This window comes from Apis cerana, unplaced genomic scaffold (assembly GCF_029169275.1).
Source record: "Apis cerana isolate GH-2021 unplaced genomic scaffold, AcerK_1.0 scaffold3_AcerK, whole genome shotgun sequence".
NCBI lineage: Eukaryota > Metazoa > Arthropoda > Insecta > Hymenoptera > Apidae > Apis > Apis cerana.
Genome location: NW_026893561.1, coordinates 65,001 through 73,551, shown reverse-complemented (window position 1 = coordinate 73,551; position 8,551 = coordinate 65,001). Strand labels below are relative to the sequence as shown.

Sequence of the window (8,551 nt, the reverse complement as noted above, 5' to 3'; positions counted from 1 at the left end):
TGTTTTTCTCTTAATTTCTCGAAAAATAACCTTATAACTGGTATGTTTTTTTTTCATTAATCAATTTATATTTATCCTTCGCAATTTTTTATATTCTTAATTTTTTCTGTTCTTTCATCAAAAATTGATTTTTCGTAACTTTTCTTATCGAGAAAAAAAAAATTTAATTTTTTGAAAAAATATAATATTGACCTTTCATTTATACCGTCATGTTAATATACTTATAATTTTTTTTTTACTCTGAGCGATATATATAGAACGGGCGAACCGACATGACCGGGGACTTTGCGCCATACGCGTAAGACGGGCGAACCGACATGACCGGGGACTTTGCGCCATACGCGTAAGACGGGCGAACCGACATGACCGGGGACTTTGCGCGTACGATCGAGCTATGGTCGAACCGACGTGACTCGGGTGTTTTTTCTTAATTTCTCGAAAAATAACCTTATAACTGGTATGTTTTTTTCATTAATCAATTTATATTTATCCTTCGCAATTTTTATATTCTTAATTTTTTCTGTTCTTTCATCAAAAATTGATTTTTCGTAACTTTTCTTATCGAGAAAAAAAAAATTTAATTTTTTGAAAAAATATAATATTGACCTTTCATTTATACCGTCATGTTAATATAAATTATAATTTTTTTTTACCGGGGAACTCTGAACGATATATATATAGAACGGGCGAACCGACATGACCGGGGACTTTGCGCCATACGCGTAGGACGGGCGAACCGACATGACCGGGGACTTTGCGCTATACGCGCAGGACGGGCGAACCGACATGACCGGGGACTTTGCGCGTACGATCGAGCTATGGTCGAACCGACGTGACTCGGGTGTTTTTCTCTTAATTTCTCGAAAAATAACCTTATAACTGGTATGTTTTTTTCATTAATCAATTTATATTTATCCTTCGCAATTTTTATATTCTTAATTTTTTCTGTTCTTTCATCAAAATTGATTTTTCGTAACTTTTCTTATCGAGAAAAAAAAAATTTAATTTTTTGAAAAAATATAATATTGACCTTTCATTTATACCGTCATGTTAATATACTTATAATTTTTTTACTCTGAGCGATATATATAGAACGGGCGAACCGACATGACCGGGGACTTTGCGCCATACGCGTAAGACGGGCGAACCGACATGACCGGGGACTTTGCGCCATACGCGTAAGACGGGCGAACCGACATGACCGGGGACTTTGCGCGTACGATCGAGCTATGGTCGAACCGACGTGACTCGGGTGTTTTTTTCTTAATTTCTCGAAAAATAACCTTATAACTGGTATGTTTTTTTTCATTAATCAATTTATATTTATCCTTCGCAATTTTTTATATTCTTAATTTTTTCTGTTCTTTCATCAAAAATTGATTTTTCGTAACTTTTCTTATCGAGAAAAAAAAATTTAATTTTTTGAAAAAATATAATATTGACCTTTCATTTATACCGTCATGTTAATATAAATTATAATTTTTTTACCGGGAACTCTGAACGATATATATATAGAACGGGCGAACCGACATGACCGGGGACTTTGCGCCATACGCGTAGGACGGGCGAACCGACATGACCGGGGACTTTGCGCTATACGCGCAGGACGGGCGAACCGACATGACCGGGGACTTTGCGCGTACGATCGAGCTATGGTCGAACCGACGTGACTCGGGTGTTTTTCTCTTAATTTCTCGAAAAATAACCTTATAACTGGTATGTTTTTTCATTAATCAATTTATATTTATCCTTCGCAATTTTTATATTCTTAATTTTTCTGTTCTTTCATCAAAAATTGATTTTTCGTAACTTTTCTTATCGAGAAAAAAAAATTTAATTTTTTGAAAAAATATAATATTGACCTTTCATTTATACCGTCATGTTAATATACTTATAATTTTTTTTTGGGAACTCTGAGCGATATATATAGAACGGGCGAACCGACATGACCGGGGACTTTGCGCCATACGCGTAAGACGGGCGAACCGACATGACCGGGGACTTTGCGCCATACGCGTAAGACGGGCGAACCGACATGACCGGGGACTTTGCGCGTACGATCGAGCTATGGTCGAACCGACGTGACTCGGGTGTTTTTTCTTAATTTCTCGAAAAATAACCTTATAACTGGTATGTTTTTTTCATTAATCAATTTATATTTATCCTTCGCAATTTTTATATTCTTAATTTTTTCTGTTCTTTCATCAAAAATTGATTTTTCGTAACTTTTCTTATTGAGAAAAAAAAATTTAATTTTTTGAAAAAATATAATATTGACCTTTCATTTATACCGTCATGTTAATATAAATTATAATTTTTTTACCGGGGAACTCTGAACGATATATATATAGAACGGGCGAACCGACATGACCGGGGACTTTGCGCCATACGCGTAGGACGGGCGAACCGACATGACCGGGGACTTTGCGCTATACGCGCAGGACGGGCGAACCGACATGACCGGGGACTTTGCGCGTACGATCGAGCTATGGTCGAACCGACGTGACTCGGGTGTTTTTCTCTTAATTTCTCGAAAAATAACCTTATAACTGGTATGTTTTTTTCATTAATCAATTTATATTTATCCTTCGCAATTTTTATATTCTTAATTTTTTCTGTTCTTTCATCAAAAATTGATTTTTCGTAACTTTTCTTATCGAGAAAAAAAAAATTTAATTTTTTGAAAAAATATAATATTGACCTTTCATTTATACCGTCATGTTAATATACTTATAATTTTTTTACTCTGAGCGATATATATAGAACGGGCGAACCGACATGACCGGGGACTTTGCGCCATACGCGTAAGACGGGCGAACCGACATGACCGGGGACTTTGCGCCATACGCGTAAGACGGGCGAACCGACATGACCGGGGACTTTGCGCGTACGATCGAGCTATGGTCGAACCGACGTGACTCGGGTGGTTTTTCTTAATTTCTCGAAAAATAACCTTATAACTGGTATGTTTTTTTCATTAATCAATTTATATTTATCCTTCGCAATTTTTATATTCTTAATTTTTTCTGTTCTTTCATCAAAAATTGATTTTTCGTAACTTTTCTTATTGAGAAAAAAAAAATTTAATTTTTTGAAAAAATATAATATTGACCTTTCATTTATACCGTCATGTTAATATAAATTATAATTTTTTTACCGGGGAACTCTGAACGATATATATATAGAACGGGCGAACCGACATGACCGGGGACTTTGCGCCATACGCGTAGGACGGGCGAACCGACATGACCGGGGACTTTGCGCTATACGCGCAGGACGGGCGAACCGACATGACCGGGGACTTTGCGCGTACGATCGAGCTATGGTCGAACCGACGTGACTCGGGTGTTTTTCTCTTAATTTCTCGAAAAATAACCTTATAACTGGTATGTTTTTTCATTAATCAATTTATATTTATCCTTCGCAATTTTTATATTCTTAATTTTTTCTGTTCTTTCATCAAAAATTGATTTTTCGTAACTTTTCTTATCGAGAAAAAAAAAATTTAATTTTTTGAAAAATATAATATTGACCTTTCATTTATACCGTCATGTTAATATACTTATAATTTTTTTACTCTGAGCGATATATATAGAACGGGCGAACCGACATGACCGGGGACTTTGCGCGTACGGTCGGGCCACCGAACCGACATGACTCGGGCATTTTTTCTTAATTTCTCGAAAAATAACGTTATAACTGGTATGTTTTTTTTCATTAATCAATTTATATTTATCCTTTGCAATTTTTTATATTGTTAATTTTTTTTGTTCCTTTATTAAAAATTAATTTTTCGTAACTTTTCTTATCGAGAAAAAAAAAATTTAATTTTTTGAAAAAATCTATTATTGACCTTTCATTTATACCATCCTGTTAATATATTTGTAATTTTTTTTACCAATTTGTATAATGATAATGATCATCGATCGAAGTCTAAGTTCCAGCGTACCCTCCGCTCGGTCTGTCGCTACAGCGGTTTTGCACCATAAGCGGCCGTGCATTAGCCCGGTCGGCGCCGACATGGTGGCCGGCCGTTCGGTTACTGTAAGAGAAGCGACGGTCCGGTGCGGCCGGGCGGAGCAGCGTCGGGCGCGTGTCCGTTCTACGATCTCGGTCGAGATACGGTACACCGCTCCTCGGGAAATACTTTCTCGACTGTTTCTGTCCGGTTCTTACCGATCTTTCTCCACACTGCATAGCCGCGAGTCGGTGTCTATGACCGAATGGCTCTTGAGCGGCAAAGCGACCTATAGGGGGACGCTGGTGACCTGTATGTATGGCTTTTGCCATGTGTACTTGTACGACTGAGCATCAACTTTTAGCCTCGAGCGATCGGGCCTTTCTAACACCTAAGGATATATAAATCCCTAGGGCGTACGGGCGTGTCGAATAGTTCTTGGTGGCTTGCAATACGACACGTTTCGTATGATGAGCTTTGAGTTTGTAAAAGTGAGAGAAAAGAAACGACGTGCGATGTTATTGTAACACCACGTTGTTAAATAAAACACAATATTATATTATAATTTTTATATATATGATATTGTGAAGTATGATTCTTGAAATTGTGAATGAACGGGGCATATTGTGGAAGTGCTGATATTACATTGGGATATGCCTCAGCGTGAATTTATATTACGCGCTTTATGAAATTAAATTTTTTCAAAAGGTTACCAAATGTTTAGCATGCTTGATACGTGCTCGAATATTTATAAAGACCTATTGTAGTCGATCGGTGAGGGGGCACCGACGACGAAAATATATATATGTCAAAATTGGCAAAATATATTAATAATAAACTAAGATCCCTGGTTGATCCTGCCAGTAGTCATATGCTTGTCTCAAAGATTAAGCCATGCATGTCTCAGTACATGCCGAATTAAGGTGAAACCGCGAATGGCTCATTAAATCAGTTATGGTTCATTAGATCGTGGACACATTTACTTGGATAACTGTGGTAATTCTAGAGCTAATACATGCAAACAGAATTCCTCTCAGAGATGGGAGGAATGCTTTTATTAGATCAAAACCAATCGGTGGCGGACGGCTCGTCCGTTCGTCCATCGTTTGTTTTGGTGACTCTGAATAACTTTGTGCTGATCGCATGGTCATCTAGCACCGGCGACGCATCTTTCAAATGTCTGCCTTATCAACTGTCGATGGTAGGTTCTGCGCCTACCATGGTTGTAACGGGTAACGGGGAATCAGGGTTCGATTCCGGAGAGGGAGCCTGAGAAACAGCTACCACATCCAAGGAAGGCAGCAGGCGCGCAAATTACCCACTCCCGGCACGGGGAGGTAGTGACGAAAAATAACGATACGGGACTCATCCGAGGCCCCGTAATCGGAATGAGTACACTTTAAATCCTTTAACGAGGACCAATTGAGGGCAAGTCTGGTGCCAGCAGCCGCGGTAATTCCAGCTCCAATAGCGTATATTAAAGTTGTTGCGGTTAAAAAGCTCGTAGTTGAATCTGTGTGTCACAGTGTCGGTTCACCGCTCGCGGTGTTTAACTGGCATTATGTGGTACGTCCTATCGGTGGGCTTAGCTCCTTGTGGGCGGTCCAACTAATATCCCATCGCGGTGCTCTTCACTGAGTGTCGAGGTGGGCCGATACGTTTACTTTGAAAAATTAGAGTGCTTAAAGCAGGCTACCTTTGCCTGAATACTGTGTGCATGGAATAATGGAATAGGACCTCGGTTCTATTTTGTTGGTTTTCGGAACCCCGAGGTAATGATTAATAGGGACAGATGGGGCATTCGTATTGCGACGTTAGAGGTGAAATTCTTGGATCGTCGCAAGACGGACAGAAGCGAAAGCATTTGCCAAAAATGTTTTCATTAATCAAGAACGAAAGTTAGAGGTTCGAAGGCGATCAGATACCGCCCTAGTTCTAACCATAAACGATGCCAGCCAGCGATCCGCCGAAGTTCCTCCGATGACTCGGCGGGCAGCTTCCGGGAAACCAAAGCTTTTGGGTTCCGGGGGAAGTATGGTTGCAAAGCTGAAACTTAAAGGAATTGACGGAAGGGCACCACCAGGAGTGGAGCCTGCGGCTTAATTTGACTCAACACGGGAAACCTCACCAGGCCCGGACACCGGAAGGATTGACAGATTGATAGCTCTTTCTTGATTCGGTGGGTGGTGGTGCATGGCCGTTCTTAGTTGGTGGAGCGATTTGTCTGGTTAATTCCGATAACGAACGAGACTCTAGCCTGCTAAATAGACGTAACTTATGGTATCTCGAAGGCCCTCGGCTTCGGTCGGTGGGTTTTTACTACCAACGTACAAACAAATCTTCTTAGAGGAACAGGCGGCTTCTAGCCGCACGAGATTGAGCAATAACAGGTCTGTGATGCCCTTAGATGTTCTGGGCCGCACGCGCGCTACACTGAAGGAATCAGCGTGTTTTCCCTGGCCGAAAGGCCCGGGTAACCCGCTGAACCTCCTTCGTGCTAGGGATTGGGGCTTGCAATTATTCCCCATGAACGAGGAATTCCCAGTAAGCGCGAGTCATAAGCTCGCGTTGATTACGTCCCTGCCCTTTGTACACACCGCCCGTCGCTACTACCGATTGAATGATTTAGTGAGGTCTTCGGACTGGTGCGCGGCCAATGTCTCGGCATTGCCGATGTTACCGGGAAGATGACCAAACTTGATCATTTAGAGGAAGTAAAAGTCGTAACAAGGTTTCCGTAGGTGAACCTGCGGAAGGATCATTAACGAATGAAACATACAAAAAGAGAATGCGTAACAAAAAGAGAGATAAACAAGGAGAAGGATAAAATGGAATTTCGATTCCATTACTAAATACCAAAATGTACTTTGTACATCGAACGAATAATGAAATCACGGAACGATGGCTTACGTGAGGAGGGAAAGAAAAAGAAATCCCTTCCGTCCGTTGTATCCGTTGATTTCGATCATTTTCGAATTTTTTTCTTACCAGACACGAAAATTCGACACGAAGAGAGAGGGAATAACGATAAATAAGCTCGAAGAGACGCTTGCGTGAAGGTCTATTTATCGAATAAACGGACCCGCCGTCTCGACGAGATGAATGTCGTTATGGTACGCAAAAAGATACAAAGGGACGCTTGCGTGAGATCGTCGTCGTCGTGTGTGCGTTTACGGATGCATATACGGACGCGATCCGCCGTCTCGATGATGTATATTTTTAATAAAGATTTATAAAGGTACGGTTTGCACGTACGTGTACGTATCACGTATGTATATGCATAATGGTATATACAAAATGATAAAAAGAAAAAAAGCGCTTGCGTGAGGTCGAATTTTTAAATGACCCGCCGCTTTAATAACATTACGTCCCTACTGAAATATATTGAAAACACAAAAATAAAATGACAAATGGCTTGACAACACAATAAGGCGCTTGCGTGAGGTCTTTTTTAAATAGACCCGCCGTCTTTATGAACGTATATGCGTGCGTTGCGTATGTGTATGTATATAGATACGTGCAAGAAAAGTACCAAATTCACATTTCTGTACCTCCTTTCTCTTTTTTTATTTTCGTTGCCTGAGCTCCCGTTATAAAACGGGAGATGGACGAGGACCGCACACCAAGACTTTGGGATCGAACGAAGCTGTCGAGATAATGATAATCGAAAAAGCGGTAAGGACAAGTAGCGCGTCGATAGTAAAACGAAATCGAAGGATGGACGAGCCGCCGTCGAACTTTGTTTCGCGACGTTCTCTTCGATGGATACCAGTTCGACCTCTTTTCTCTTATACGCTATAATCATTCTCGAATCGTGCTTCCTACCCATGGGTGGATGGTGTGATGGTCGTCGTCGTTGTAAGCTTTAAACCGACGAAACCAAGAACGGCGAAACCAAGATGCATCGCGTCGACGTGAGCCCGATTTTATCGCTTCTTATTTAAAAGTTGAAACGTTGTTCGTTCAGAGGGGAATATCGAATTATGTTCGGTTATACAGAGAGGCCATCGTGTCGTGAGTCGGACACCCGTACCGTTAGCGGATATTCGCTTCGGAAATTGGGAGGTAAGACTGCTCGAGGCCAACCGAAATTCGTATCCCATCGAATTTTATCGAGAATGCAATATATACCTGAACGAATTATAGTTTTCAATATCGAATTTTTTTAAGCGTATGGGCTCTGCGACCATGCTTCGAAGAAGAGTCGTTCTCTCCAGGTTGAGCGACGGTTTAAAAAAAAAAAGAAAGGATTCAGTATCGGGGTATCCTCGTCGTTTCCTTAATATAAAAATAAAAAAGAAAATACGATTACCCTGAACGGTGGATCACTTGGCTCGTGGGTCGATGAAGAACGCAGCTAATTGCGCGTCAACGTGTGAACTGCAGGACACATGAACATCGACATTTCGAACGCACATTGCGGTCCACGGATACAATTCCTGTACCACGCCTGGCTGAGGGTCGTTCACGTAACCCAAATACTGCTTGCGTTGCGTATCGTTACTCTTCGTACATTTGATCCTTTTTTTCTCTCTTTTTTTGTAATCCCCGCCGTCGTTCTTTAAAATCGAACGTTTCCGAGTCGGGTGTCAA

The 8,551-nt window shown here is 40.8% G+C and overlaps 2 non-coding genes across 2 annotated transcripts; both read left to right on the top strand.

Annotated features, from left to right (window-relative positions):
- The first annotated feature begins 4,802 nt into the window (after positions 1-4,802).
- Positions 4,803-6,722, top strand: LOC133667774 (small subunit ribosomal RNA). The gene has a single exon (XR_009833377.1). It is a non-coding gene; the product is annotated as a small subunit ribosomal RNA (ribosomal RNA).
- A 1,545-nt stretch (positions 6,723-8,267) lies between these two features.
- LOC133667751 (5.8S ribosomal RNA) lies at positions 8,268-8,422 on the top strand. The gene has a single exon (XR_009833354.1). It is a non-coding gene; the product is annotated as a 5.8S ribosomal RNA (ribosomal RNA).
- The last annotated feature ends 129 nt before the right edge of the window (positions 8,423-8,551 follow it).